The sequence below is a fragment of the Engystomops pustulosus genome, chromosome 2, assembly GCF_040894005.1.
Source record: "Engystomops pustulosus chromosome 2, aEngPut4.maternal, whole genome shotgun sequence".
NCBI lineage: Eukaryota > Metazoa > Chordata > Amphibia > Anura > Leptodactylidae > Engystomops > Engystomops pustulosus.
In genome coordinates, this window is record NC_092412.1 from 253,018,220 (window position 1) to 253,032,573 (window position 14,354).

At 48.7% G+C, this 14,354-nt stretch overlaps 1 long non-coding RNA gene across 1 annotated transcript; it reads left to right on the forward strand.

The window, feature by feature from the left end:
* The first annotated feature begins 819 nt into the window (after positions 1-819).
* Positions 820-10,199, forward strand: LOC140116820 (uncharacterized). The gene is made up of 4 exons (XR_011852985.1): positions 820-834; positions 2,737-2,794; positions 3,337-3,420; positions 10,014-10,199. It is a non-coding gene; the product is annotated as an uncharacterized lncRNA (long non-coding RNA).
* Positions 10,200-14,354: the final 4,155 nt, after the last annotated feature.

Consider the following 14,354-nt stretch of genomic DNA (forward strand, 5'->3'; position numbering starts at 1 on the left):
ATTTCATTGGCTTTTTGAAACTGCGGGAAAAGTGAAAAGGTCAGTGCACAAAACTGCATTGTCTTTGGAGGTCCTACTGCTGGACCCACCATTCTTCCTGGAGAGAAGCTACAATGATGGTCTGAATTTGTCCACCTTCTTTCAACTCTATTGGTGGCCTTAGGAGAGACAATACAATTGAATGTTGTTGAGGAACAGGTAGCAATAAGTTACTGCTTGAAATTCCATGTTGGCCCTTCATGGTAAATAAGTGGATTCTGGTTGTAGTTTGTTCACTCGAACTCTAAAAGGTTTGCCATCACTGATATAGAGCATTGTAGTTAAATTAAGTAACGTACCTTTAGACAAGGTGTAGGTGAAGGCAAAGAAATGATGGGGAACACCTCGATGTACATTCGCTACGCCAAAGTTTTCTCAGGAGGTGCGGTATAATGAAAAATGGCCACTATTTAATTAAGAGCGGGGAGGAAATAGAGTGTTGTCTACCAAACAAAGAGGAGTAGTGGAGTAGTGTGGGGGCGGACCTACCTTGGAGTCAACACAGCATCATGTGAGTTTGTGACGCCATCCGTGCCAACTGTGGGTATCATCCCACATGCAACGAAGACTGCGAAAACCTAGCGTCGCTCATTCCTCTGGAAAACCAACACATTTTATGAATAAGCACTAGTCAACTATTGGAACACGTCGACACCCTGTTATATGGATTGTAACTTCCTAAAATAAATATACAATCATCTTAGATCCATCCATTTCTTCCTGTTGGTACACGGTAGACCGGGATTTGCTCCATTGCACATGGTGCCTGCGCTGGATATTATTGACCCACAATTGGTGAGCTAGAAGCTGGAATACTATGGGGCAGATTTACTTACCCAGTCCTGGCGCGATCCAGCGGCGCGTTCTCCGACGAGGATTTGGGTCTTCCAATAATTCACTAAGGTCGTGCGCCCGATGTCCACCAGGTGTCGCTGCTGCGCTGAGGTCCGCCGGAGTTCACTATCCTATTCCTGGTGCATGTATGTGTGTGTGAAGCGACACTTTTATTTTTTAAATCGCATAATTTTTCTGAATACGGTGAGTTTTCTGATGGCCACGCCCCCCGTTGAGTGAAACCCGGCGCAATCCGATCACGTGCACCAAAAACCCGGGGCAATTTGGCGCAAAATGGTATAATTTGGAAAAGCCATCAGAAAAACGTGATTTTAACCCTTAAATGTGCCCCTTTGTTTTTGATAATGTTGTGGTTTAATGGGGGATACATGACTATTGGGTCTAATGGGGGATAAATGACTATTGGGTCTAATGGGGGATACATGACTATTGGGTCTAATGGGGGATACATGACTATTGGGTCTAATGGGGGATACATGACTATTGAGTCTAATGGGGGATACCTGACTATTGGGTCTAATGGGGGATACATGACTATTGGGTCTAATGGGGGATACATGACTATTGGGTCTAATGGGGGATACATGACTATTGGGTCTAATGGGGGATAAATGACTATTGGGTCTAATGGGGGATACATGACTATTGAGTCTAATGGGGGATACATGACTATTGGGTCTAATGGGGGATACATGACTATTGGGTCTAATGGGGGATAAATGACTATTGGGTCTAATGGGGGATACATGACTATTGAGTCTAATGGGGGATACATGACTATTGGGTCTAATGGGGGATACATGACTATTGGGTCTAATGGGGGATACATGACTATTGGGTCTAATGGGGGATACATGACTATTGGGTCTAATGGGGGATAAATGACTATTGGGTCTAATGGGGGATACATGACTATTGGGTCTAATGGGGGATAAATGACTATTGGGTCTAATGGGGGATATATGACTATTGAGTCTAATGGGGGATACATGACTATTGGGTCTAATGGGGGATACATGACTATTGGGTCTAATGGGGGATACATGACTATTGGGTCTAATGGGGGATACATGACTATTGAGTCTAATGGGGGATACATGACTATTGAGTCTAATGGGGGATACATGACTATTGGGTCTAATGGGGGATACATGACTATTGGGTCTAATGGGGGATACATGACTATTGGGTCTAATGGGGGATACATGACTATTGGGTCTAATGGGGGATAAATGACTATTGGGTCTAATGGGGGATACATGACTATTGGGTCTAATGGGGGATACATGACTATTGGGTCTAATGGGGGATACATGACTATTGGGTCTAATGGGGGATACATGACTATTGGGTCTAATGGGGGATACATGACTGTTGGGTCTAATGGGGGATACATGACTGTTGGGTCTAATGGGGGATACATGACTGTTGGGTCTAATGGGGGATACATGACTGTTGGGTCTAATGGGGGATACATGACTATTGGGTCTAATGGGGGATACATGACTGTTGGGTCTAATGGGGGATACATGACTGTTGGGTCTAATGGGGGATACATGACTATTGGGTCTAATGGGGGCTCTATAATAGTTGGTTACTGGGTTCTGACCTATGTGATATAAACATGTTTCCAGTAACTTAGAATAGATGAACTGTGTCCTGACAAATGTCATAAGATCTGTCAGGTGTCAGTATAACATAATATAAGTATGTACTCAGACTAGGAAAATACTTATGTGATCCAAAGTCATGAGACGCACAATACATCTATGTATATGAGAGCACGAGGATCTTGTATCAGGTGGACTCATTGGTTTCTCCTATATAAACCCTCATCCCTAGAAGTGATCTATACTGAGGTGTCCTGTCCTCCTGGAGTCTCCACATTCTCTATCACAAGGTGGGAATTGTTACTTATTATTCTGATACTTTTATGTATTTTGCTCTTTAGTTGATGTCACTTCCATTAGGTTTATGTCCTTATGGTCGCAGGTTATACTTTATATTATCTCAGATAAAATCTATTTCCTTTTGCTCAGTTTCTATCTGTCTATTTGTAAGTAAAGATAAAGGAAAGGAAGGAAGTAAATGTTGTGTATAAAATCTCTTCTGGAGACAAATGTCATTACATCAGGACAACTACTAGACGCCCTTATACCCTACAATAGCAGCGGATATTCTACTGACACAAGAGACATGAAGGGAAAGGACTGAGCCCTTTATATCCATCACCAGATCTGCACATCCCATGGGTAGTTCTATGAGGGGGCAGATATTATACTGATGTTGCTATAAAAAGTATATATAAAAAAGCAAAAAACACAGTTATAAAAATAGATCAATAAATAATTAATTAAAGGGATATTCCAGTGTAAAGACTGCAAAGATCAGTTGGATATTTTTTTTTATACACAATAATTTATTTTTTTACTACCTTAACAGATCAGACATGACTTTCTTGAAGAAATCCCTTTTCCTTGTGCTTTTCCTTGGATTGGTCTCCCTTTCCATCGGTGAAGAAGAAGAGTAAGTACTAATATAATTAAAGGAATATTCCCACGGTGCTGCAGAGTCACAGGCTGTTATACTGTCTTCTCCCTCAGCACACAGTGAGAGGGGGGAAGTGCTGCTGCACAGTGTAACAGCCTGTAATGCTACAGCACGGAGGGGCCCTGGAGGGCATTACCAGAGCCCCTTCTAGCTCATTACCATAATTATAAAAGTTGACATTTTAGAAGGAAAGAGGCCACAGGCAACATAAGAAGATTCCCACAGTCCCGGTGCCCAGATCTATGAGTAAGTGCCCCCCGATTTATCAGGATGGATGGTAGATGGTAGATGGATGGTGAATCCAAAATGCCTCACGACGCCACAGTATTTTCTTTATATCACCCCCTCTTCTTTATATGTTCTTTCCCCTCTATTACTTGATATTTGTACTGTGTATTGAATGGTAACACTTTTTACATTTAATGGGCATTGGAAACAAAAAAAAGCTCTGGTAATGCGGCTGTACCGCTCCTCCTGGCCGCTGTCCACACAGTAACATGGAGCATCTTTATCTAAGGAAAAGTGACCACATGGTAGATCATGTATAGAAGAAACACCAACAGCTTCAAAATGTTATAAAAATATACATTCATATTTCCTTCACTTCCTTCCCCAACATTCCACTGCATATGTTCTGTTGTTCGTCCTACTCTCTGTTTACTTGCTGATATCATGTGATGGCTGCAGCCAATCAGTTTGTACAGCAGTCACATGACCACTACTGGTATCAGCCCTCAGTGATGGGAGCCATGATGCCAGCAGTAGGTGGTGACCGGTGTAGTCACTGGATGTTGGAGCAGTCACATGACCACTACTAGTATCAGCCCTCAGTGATGGGAGCCATGATGCCAGCAGTAGGTGGTGACCGGTGTAGTCACTGGATGGTGGAGCAGTCACATGACCACTACTGGTATCAGCCCTGAGTGATGGGAGCCATGATGCCAGCAGTAGGTGGTGACCGGTGTAGTCACTGGATGGTGGAGCAGTCACATGACCACTACTAGTATCAGCCCTAAGTGATGGAGCCATGATGCCAGCAGTAGGTGGTGACCGGTGTAGTCACTGGATGTTGGAGCAGTCACATGACCACTACTGGTATCAGCCCTCAGTGATGGGAGCCATGATGCCAGCAGTAGGTGGTGACCGGTGTAGTCACTGGATGGTGGAGCAGTCACATGACCACTACTGGTATCAGCCCTCAGTGATGGGAGCCATGATGCCAGCAGTAGGTGGTGACCGGTGTAGTCACTGGATGGTGGAGCAGTCACATGACCACTACTGGTATCAGCCCTCAGTAATGGGAGTCATGATGCCAGCAGTAGGTGGTGACCAGTGTAGTCACTGGATAGTGGAGCAGTCACATGTCCACTACTGGTATCAGCCCTCAGTGATGGGAGCCATGATGCCAGCAGTAGGTGGTGACCGGTGTAGTCACTAGATGGTAGAGCAGTCACATGACCACTACTGGTATCAGCCCTCAGTGATGGGGGCCATGATGCCAGCAGTAGGTGGTGACCGGTGTAGTCACTGGATGATGGTGGAGCAGTAACATTACCACTACTGGTATCAGCCCTCAGTGATGGAGCCATGATGCCAGCAGTAGGTGGTGACTGGTATAGTCACTGGATGGTGCAGCAGTCACATGACCACTACTGGTATAAGCCCTCAGTGATGGGAGTCATGATGCCAGCAGTAGGTGGTGACCGGTGTAGTCACTGGATAGTGGAGCAGTCACATGACCACAAATGGTATCAGCCCTCAGTGATGGAGCCATGATGCCAGCAGTAGGTGCTGACCGGTGCAGTCACTGGATGGTGGAGCAGTCACATGACCCCTACTGGTATCAGCCCTCAGTGATGGAGCCATGATGCCAGCAGTAGGTGGTGACCCCTGTAGTAACTGGATGGGGGAGCAGTCACATGACCACTACTGGTATTAGCACTCAGTGATGGGAGCCATGATGCCAGCAGTAGGCGGTAACCGAAGTAGTGACTGGATGGTGGAGCAGTCACATGACCACTACTGGTATCAGCCCTCAGCGATGGAGCCATGATGCCAGCAGTAGGTAGTGACCGGTGTAGTGACTGGATGGTGGAGCAGTCACATGACCACTACTGGTATCAGCCCTCAGTGATGGAGCCATGATGCCAGCAGTAGGTGGTGACCGGTGTAGTCACTGGATGGTGAAGCAGTCACATGACCACTACTGGTATCAGCCCTCAGTGATGGGAGCCATGATGGCAGCAGTAGGTGGTGACCGGTGTAGTCATTAGATGGTGGAGCAGTCACATGACCACTACTGGTATCAGCCCTCAGTGATGGGAGCCATGATGGCAGCAGTAGGTGGTGACCGGTGTAGTCACTGGATGGTGGAGCAGTCCCATGACTACTACTGGTATTAGCACTCAGTGATGGGAGCCATGATGCCAGCAGTAGGTGGTGACTGGTGTAGTCACTGGATGGTGGATCAGTCACATGACCACTACTGGTATCAGCCCTCAGTGATGGGAGCCATGATGCCAGCAGTAGGTGGTGACTGGTGTAGTCACTGGATGGTGGATCAGTCACATGACCACTACTGGTATCAGCCCTCAGTGTTGGGAGCCATGATGCCAGCAGTAGGTGGTGACCAGTGTAGCCTCTGGATGGTGGAGCAGTCACATGACCACTACTGGTATCAGTCCTCAGTGTTGGGAGCCATGATGCCAGCAGTAGGTGGTGACCAGTGTAGTCACTGGATGGTGGAGCAGTCACATGACCACTACTGGTATCAGTCCTCAGTGTTGGGAGCCATGATGCCAGCAGTAGGTGGTGACCAGTGTAGTCACTGGATGGTAGAGCAGTCACATGACCTCTATTGGCATCAGCCCTCAGTGATGGAGCCATAATGCCACCAGAAGGTGGTGACCGGTGTAGTCACAGGATGGTGGAGCAGTCACATGACCACTTCTAGTATCAGCCCTCAGTGATGGGAGCCATGATGCCAGCAGTAGGTGGTGACCGGTGTAGTCACTGGATGGTGGAGCAGTCATATGACCACTACTGGTATCAGCCCTCAGTAATGGGAGTCATGATGCCAGCAGTAGGTGGTGACCGGTGTAGTCACTGGATAGTGGAGCAGTCACATGACCACTACTGGTATCAGCCCTCAGTGATGGGAGGCATGATGCCAGCAGTAGGTGGTGACCGTTGTAGTCACTGTAAGGTGGAGAAGTCACATGACCACTACTGGTATTAGCCCTCAGTGATGGGAGCCATGATGCCAGCAGTAGGTGGTGACCGGTGTAGTCACTGGATGGTGGAGCAGTCACATGACCACTACTGGTATCAGCCTTCAGTGATGGAGCCATGATGCCAGCAGTAGGTGGTGACTGGTATAGTCACTGGATGGTGCAGCAGTCACATGACCACTACTGGTATCAGCCCTCAGTGATGGGAGTCATGATGCCAGCAGTAGGTGGTGACCGGTGTAGTCACTGGATAGTGGAGCAGTCACATGACCACAAATGGTATCAGCCCTCAGTGATGGAGCCATGATGCCAGCAGTAGGTGCTGACCGGTGCAGTCACTGGATGGTGGAGCAGTCACATGACCACTACTGGTATCAGCCCTCAGTGATGGAGCCATGATGCCAGCAGTAGGTGGTGACCCCTGTAGTAACTGGATGGGGGAGCAGTCACATGACCACTACTGGTATTAGCACTCAGTGATGGGAGCCATGATGCCAGCAGTAGGTGGTGACCGGTGTAGTGACTGGATGGTGGAGCAGTCACATGACCACTACTGGTATCAGCCCTCAGTGATGGAGCCATGATGCCAGCAGTAGGTGGTGACTGGTATAGTCACTGGATGGTGCAGCAGTCACATGACCACTACTGGTATCAGCCCTCAGTGATGGGAGTCATGATGCCAGCAGTAGGTGGTGACCGGTGTAGTCACTGGATAGTGGAGCAGTCACATGACCACTACTGGTATCAGCCCTCAGTGATGGAGCCATGATGCCAGCAGTAGGTGCTGACCGGTGCAGTCACTGGATGGTGGAGCAGTCACATGACCACTACTGGTATCAGCCCTCAGTGATGGAGCCATGATGCCAGCAGTAGGTGGTGACCCCTGTAGTAACTGGATGGGGGAGCAGTCACATGACCACTACTGGTATTAGCACTCAGTGATGGGAGCCATGATGCCAGCAGTAGGCGGTGACCGGTGTAGTGACTGGATGGTGGAGCAGTCACATGACCACTACTGGTATCAGCCCTCAGTGATGGAGCCATGATGCTAGCAGTAGGTGGTGACCGGTGTAGTGACTGGATGGTGGAGCAGTCACATGACCACTACTAGTATCAGCCTTCAGGGATGGAGCCATGATGCCAGCATTAGGTGGTGACCGGTTTAGTAACTGGATGGGGTAGCAGTCACATGACCCCTACTGGTATCAGCCCTCAGTGATGGAGCCATGATCCCAGCAGTGGGCGGTGACCGGTGTAGTCTCTGGATGGGGGAGCAGTCACATGACCACTACTGGTATCAGCCCTCAGTGATGGGAGCCATGATGCCAGCAGTAGGTGGTGACCGGTGTAGTCACTGGATGGTGGAGCAGTCAAATGACCACTACTGGTATCAGCCCTTAGTGATGTGGGCCATGATGCCAGCAGTAGGTGGTGATCGGTGCAGTCACTGGATGGTGGAGCAGTCACATGACCACTACTGGTATCAGCCCTCAGTGATAGGGGCCATGATGCCAGCAGTAGGTGGTGACCGGTGTAGTCACTGGAAGGTGGAGCAGTCACATGACCACTACTGGTATCAGCCCTCAGTGATGGGAGCCATGATGCCAGCAGTAGGTGGTGACCGGTGTAGTCACTGGATGGTGGAGCAGTCACATGACCACTACTGGTATCAGCCCTCAGTGCTGGAGCCATGATGCCAGCAGTAGGTGGTGACCGGTGTAGTCACTGGATGGTGGAGCAGTCACATGACCACTACTGGTATCAGCCCTCAGTGATGGAGCCATGATGCCAGCAGTAGGTGGTGACTGGTATAGTCAGTGGATGGTGCAGCAGTCACATGACCACTACTGGTATCAGCCCTCAGTGATGGGAGTCATGATGCCAGCAGTAGGTGGTGACTGGTGTAGTGACTGGATGGTGGAGCCGTCACATGACCACTACTAGTATCAGCCTTCAGGGATGGAGCCATGATGCCAGCATTAGGTGGTGACCGGTGTAGTAACTGGATGGGGTAGCAGTCACATGACCACTACTGGTATCAGCCCTCAGTGATGGGAGCCATGATGCCAGCAGTAGGTGGTGACCGGTGTAGTCACTGGATGGTGGAGCAGTCACATGACCACTACTGGTATCAGTCCTTAGTGATGGGAGCCATGATGCCAGCAGTAGGTGGTGATCGGTGCAGTCACTGGATGGTGGAGCAGTCACATGACCACTACTGGTATCAGCCCTCAGTGATAGGGGCCATGATGCCAGCAGTAGGTGGTGACCGGTGTAGTCACTGGATGGTGGAGCAGTCACATGACCACTACTGGTATCAGCCCTCAGTGATGGGGGCCATGATGCCAGCAGTAGGTGGTGACCGGTGTAGTCACTGGATGGTGGAGCAGTCACATGACCACTACTGGCATCATCCCTCAGTGATGGGGGCCATGATGGCAGCAGTAGGTGGTGACCAGTGTTGTAACTGAATGTTGGAGCAGTCACATACTGTCTGCTTGTAACAACAGACCAGTAAGTCCATCAATGCTCCAGTGCTGGGTCACAGGGGAAAGAAGAAGAGGCTACTTTATATTTTTGGTATCCAGTGCTATTTGTATGTGGAGTTGGATAATAATAAGTGAAGTGCAGCAAAAGCGGTGACCTGTCTCCCACAATTGTCGTCCATGTGATCCATCTATTCCCCCCATAATCCTACACAGTGGGGAGGTCCCTATGAGGTTTCCTCTGCAGGACTATAGTATATTCCCCCAGTGACTGTCGCCTGTAATATTATTTCTGCTGACACCAGATCAGGCTCCAGAGATCTCTGCCTTCCCATCAGCAGCCGGAGAAGAGGAAGGAGAGAAATGACTATTTATTACTGATTAGAAGGGAGAAACTATTAGTGTAATGGGGCAGATTTACTTACCCGGCCCATTCGCGATCCAGCAGCGCGTTCACTGCGCTGGATTCGGGTCCGGACGGGATTTAATAAGGTAGTTCCTCCGCCGTCCACCAGGTGGCGCTGCTGCGCTGAAAAGCATCTGAACGCGCCGGAATTCACCGAGGCCGGCTGAGTGAAGGTAAGCGCGTCCCGAGCGACACATTTACCGTTTTTAAATGCGGCGATTTTTCCGAATACGTCAGGTTTTCATTCGGCCACGCCCCCCGATTTCCGTTGCGCGCATGCCGGCGCCGATGCGCCACAATAAGATCGCGTGCACCAAAATCCCGGGGCAATTTAGGTACAATCGCCGCAAATCGGAAATATTCGGGTAACACATCGGGAAAACGCGAATCGCCCCTTAGTAAATGACCCCCAATGTGTCACTAACTTTATATTATCTTCTATCACAGGAAAAGAGAGGAGGAAGATGAAGGAGAGGAACATGAAGAAGAAAAGAAAAGTGAATTTAAAAAACGTGAAGAGCAGAGCGGACCTCCTCTTGGATGCTTTGAAAGAATCTTATAGATCCTACATAATAACCCTGTAATGCATAAGGATTAGTTATGCCCTAAACATAATAAAGCAGATACAACTGACTCCATGTTCTGTCTTCTTTACAAACAATTGGGATCGTATTTATCTTAGAATTTTCTCTTTTCTCCTCTTACTTTTGCAGCTTTTTAGGCAAATTTGATATATTTGCACCTCCATTTATGACTTTTCCACTCGCCTAGAAAAGTTGGACGTGCAAGAATTCAAAGTTATCCCTGATATATCTTTGAAATCCAGATGTGAAATTATGAAAAAGTCCCAATTTTGGCGCAAATTAAAAATTCGCAAATAAATCTTTACAACTTTAGAAGAAATTGCAGAAGAGTTTGAGACTTTTGTTTGACTTTTTAACAAACAGTCGCAAAACCCCCATAAAATCCACTGCTGGATATATCAACTTCTAAGGTAAATCAAGTAAGTTTGAAAGTTAGAAAAAAACAAGAAAATACACAAAGATCCTGAGTAAAGATAAATGACCCCCAATAAGTCACATCCAATTCTGTAGGAAGTGTTATTTCAGCTCTTCTATCCTGAACATAAACTATAAGGAGGGGGGGGGGGTCTGTCTTACAAGCAAGCAAAAGGTTCTCCTTGTGCCATCTAGAAAACATTATTTCCCAGAATACCCTAGTGGAGCATAAATGGCTCTAAGTCTCCACATGCCTGCAAACTCTCCCTAAGGAGAACTCTTACTCCCTGACCTTAACATTAACTATGACATTTAAAGGATACTCAGTTAGGAAATTCTAGGATATTCTAACAATTAATATTATTATTTATAGAGCAGAATTAATTCTATGTTGCTGTACATTCAATAAGGGGTTCACATACATCACAATGAGAAAAAATGTAATTACCATTTACAAAAAAAAAAGAGATGTCAAACAATGGGAAGGGGGACCCTGGCCCTGAGGAGTCACAGTCTACACGGGAGATGGAGACACAAGGTGGTGGAGCAGTTATTGTATGTTTTAGATTTTGGACAGGTAGGTTTTCAGGCTATGTTTGAAGGTTTGCAAGTTGGGCGACAGTGAGGTGTCTTCAAGGCATCCTCTATACCTACAGGAGAGGAGGTTCTACCATCACCATAGACAGGGGCATCCTCTACATCTAGAGGAGAGACGGTTCTACCATCACCATAGAACGGGGGGCATCCTCTACAGCTAGAGGAGAGGAGGTTCTACCATCACCATAGACAGGAGACATCCTCTACACCTAGAGTAGAGGAGGTTCTACCATCACCATAGACAGGGGGCATCCTCTACACCTAGAGGAGAGGATGTTCTACCATCACCATAGACAGGGGGCATCCTCTACACCTAGAGGAGAGGAGGTTCTACCATCACCATAGACAGGAGACATCCTCTACACCTAGAGGAGAGGAGGTTCTACCATCACCATAGACAGGGAACATCCTCTACACCTAGAGGAGAGGAGGTTCTACCATCACCATAGACAGGAGACATCCTCTACACCTAGAGTAGAGGAGGTTCTACCATCACCATAGACAGGGGGCATCCTCTACACCTAGAGGAGAGGATGTTCTACCATCACCATAGACAGGGGGCATCCTCTACACCTAGAGGAGAGGAGGTTCTACCATCACCATAGACAGGGGGCATCCTCTACACCTAGAGGAGAGAAGGTTCTACCATCACCATAGACAGGGGGCATCCTCTACTTCTAGAGGAGAGGAGGTTCTACCATCACCATAGACAGGGGGCATCCTCTACACCTAGAGGAGAGGAGGTTCTACCATCACCATAGACAGGGGGCATCCTCTACACCTAGAGGAGAGGAGGTTCTACCATCACCATAGACAGGGGGCATCCTCTACACATAGAGGAGAGAAGGTCTACCATTACCATAGACAGGGGGCATCCTCTACACCTAGAGGAGAGGAGGTTCTACCATCACCATAGACAGGGGGCATCCCCTACACCTAGAAGAGAGGAGGTTGTACCATCACCATAGACAAGGGGCATCCTCTACACCTAGAGGGGAGGAGGTTCTACCATCACCATAGACGGGGGACATCCTCTACACCTAGAGGAGAGGAGGTTCTACCATCACCATAGACAGGGGCATCCTCTACACCTAGAGGAGAGAAGGTTCTACCATCACCATAGACAGGGGGCATCCTCTACTTCTAGAGGAGAGGAGGTTCTACCATCACCATAGGCAGGGGCATCCTCTACACCTATAGGAAAGGAGGTTCTACCATCCCCATAGACAGGGGCATCCTCTACACCTAGAGGAGAGGAGGTCTACCATCACCATAGACAGGGGGCATCCTCTACACCTAGAGGAGAGGAGGTTCTACCATCACCATAGACATGGGGCATCCTCTACACATAGAGAAGAGAAGGTCTACCATCACCATAGACAGGGGGCATCCTCTACACCTACAGGAGAGGAGGTTCTACCATCACCATAGACAGGGGGCATCCCCTACACCTAGAGGAGAGGAGGTTGTACCATCACCATAGACAGGGGGCATCCTCTACACCTAGAGGTGAGGAGGTTCTACCATCACCATAGACGGGGGACATCCTCTACACCTAGAGGAGAGGAGGTTCTACCATCACCATAGACAGGGGCATCCTCTACACCTAGAGGAGAGAAGGTTCTACCATCACCATAGACAGGGGGCATCCTCTACTTCTAGAGGAGAGGAGGTTCTACCATCACCATAGACAAGAGGCATCCTCTACACCTAGAGGAGAGGAGGTCTACCATCACCATAGACAGGGGGCATTCTCTACACCTAGAGGAGAGGAGGTTCTACCATCACCATAGACAGGGGGCATCCTCTAAACCTAGAGGAGAGGAGGTTCTACCATCACCAAAGACCTGGGGCATCCTCTACTTCTAGAGGAGAGGAGGTTCTACCATCACCATAGACAGGAGGCATCCTCTACACCTAGAGGAGAGGAGGTCTACCATCACCATAGACAGGGGGCATCCTCTACACCTAGAGGAGAGAAGGTTCTACCATCACCATAGACAGGGGGCATCCTCTACACATAGAGGAGAGAAGGTCTACCATCACCATAGACAGGGGGCATCCTCTACACCTAGAGGAGAGGAGGTTCTACCATCACCATTGACAGGGGGCATCCCCTACACCTAGAGGAGAGGAGGTTGTACCATCACCATAGACAGGGGGCATCCTCTACACCTAGAGGGGAGGAGGTTCTACCATCACTATAGACGGGGGACTTCCTCTACACCTAGAGGAGAGGAGGTTCTACCATCACCATAGACAGGGGGCATCCTCTACACCTAGAGGAGAGGAGGTTCTACCATCACCATAGACAGGGGCATCCTCTACACCTAGAGGAGAGAAGGTTCTACCATCACCATAGACAGGGGGCATCCTCTACTTCTAGAGGAGAGGAGGTTCTACCATCACCATAGACAGGAGGCATCCTCTACACCTAGAGGAGAGGAGGTCTACCATCACCATAGACAGGGGGCATCCCCTACACCTAGAGGAGAGGAGGTTCTACCATCACCATAGACAGGGGCATCCTCTACACCTAGAGGAGAGAAGGTTCTACCATCACCATAGACAGGGGGCATCCTCTACTTCTAGAGCAGAGGAGGTTCTACCATCACCATAGACAGGAGGCATCCTCTACACCTAGAGGAGAGGAGGTCTACCATCACCATAGACAGGGGGCATCCTCTACACCTAGTGGAGAGGAGGTTCTACCATCACCATAGACAGGAGGCATCCTCTACTTCTGGAGGAGAGGAGGTTTACCATCACCATAGACAGGGGGCATCCTCTACACCTAGAGGAGAGGAGGTTCTACCATCACCATAGACAGGGTGCATCCCCTACACCTAGAGGAGAGGAGGTTGTACCATCACCATAGACAGGGGGCATCCTCTACACCTAGAGGGGAGGAGGTTCTACCATCACCATAGACGGGGGACATCCTCTACACCTAGAGGGGAGGAGGTTCTACCATCACCATAGACAGGGGGCATCCTCTACACCTAGTGGAGAGGAGGTTCTACCATCACCATAGAACGGGGACATCCTCTACACCTAGAGGAGAGGAGGCTCTACCATCACCATAGAACGGGGACATCCTCTACACCTAGAGGAGAGGAGGTTCTACCATCTCCATAGACAGGGGGCATCCTTATACACCTAGAGGAGACGAGGGTCTACCATCACCATAGAC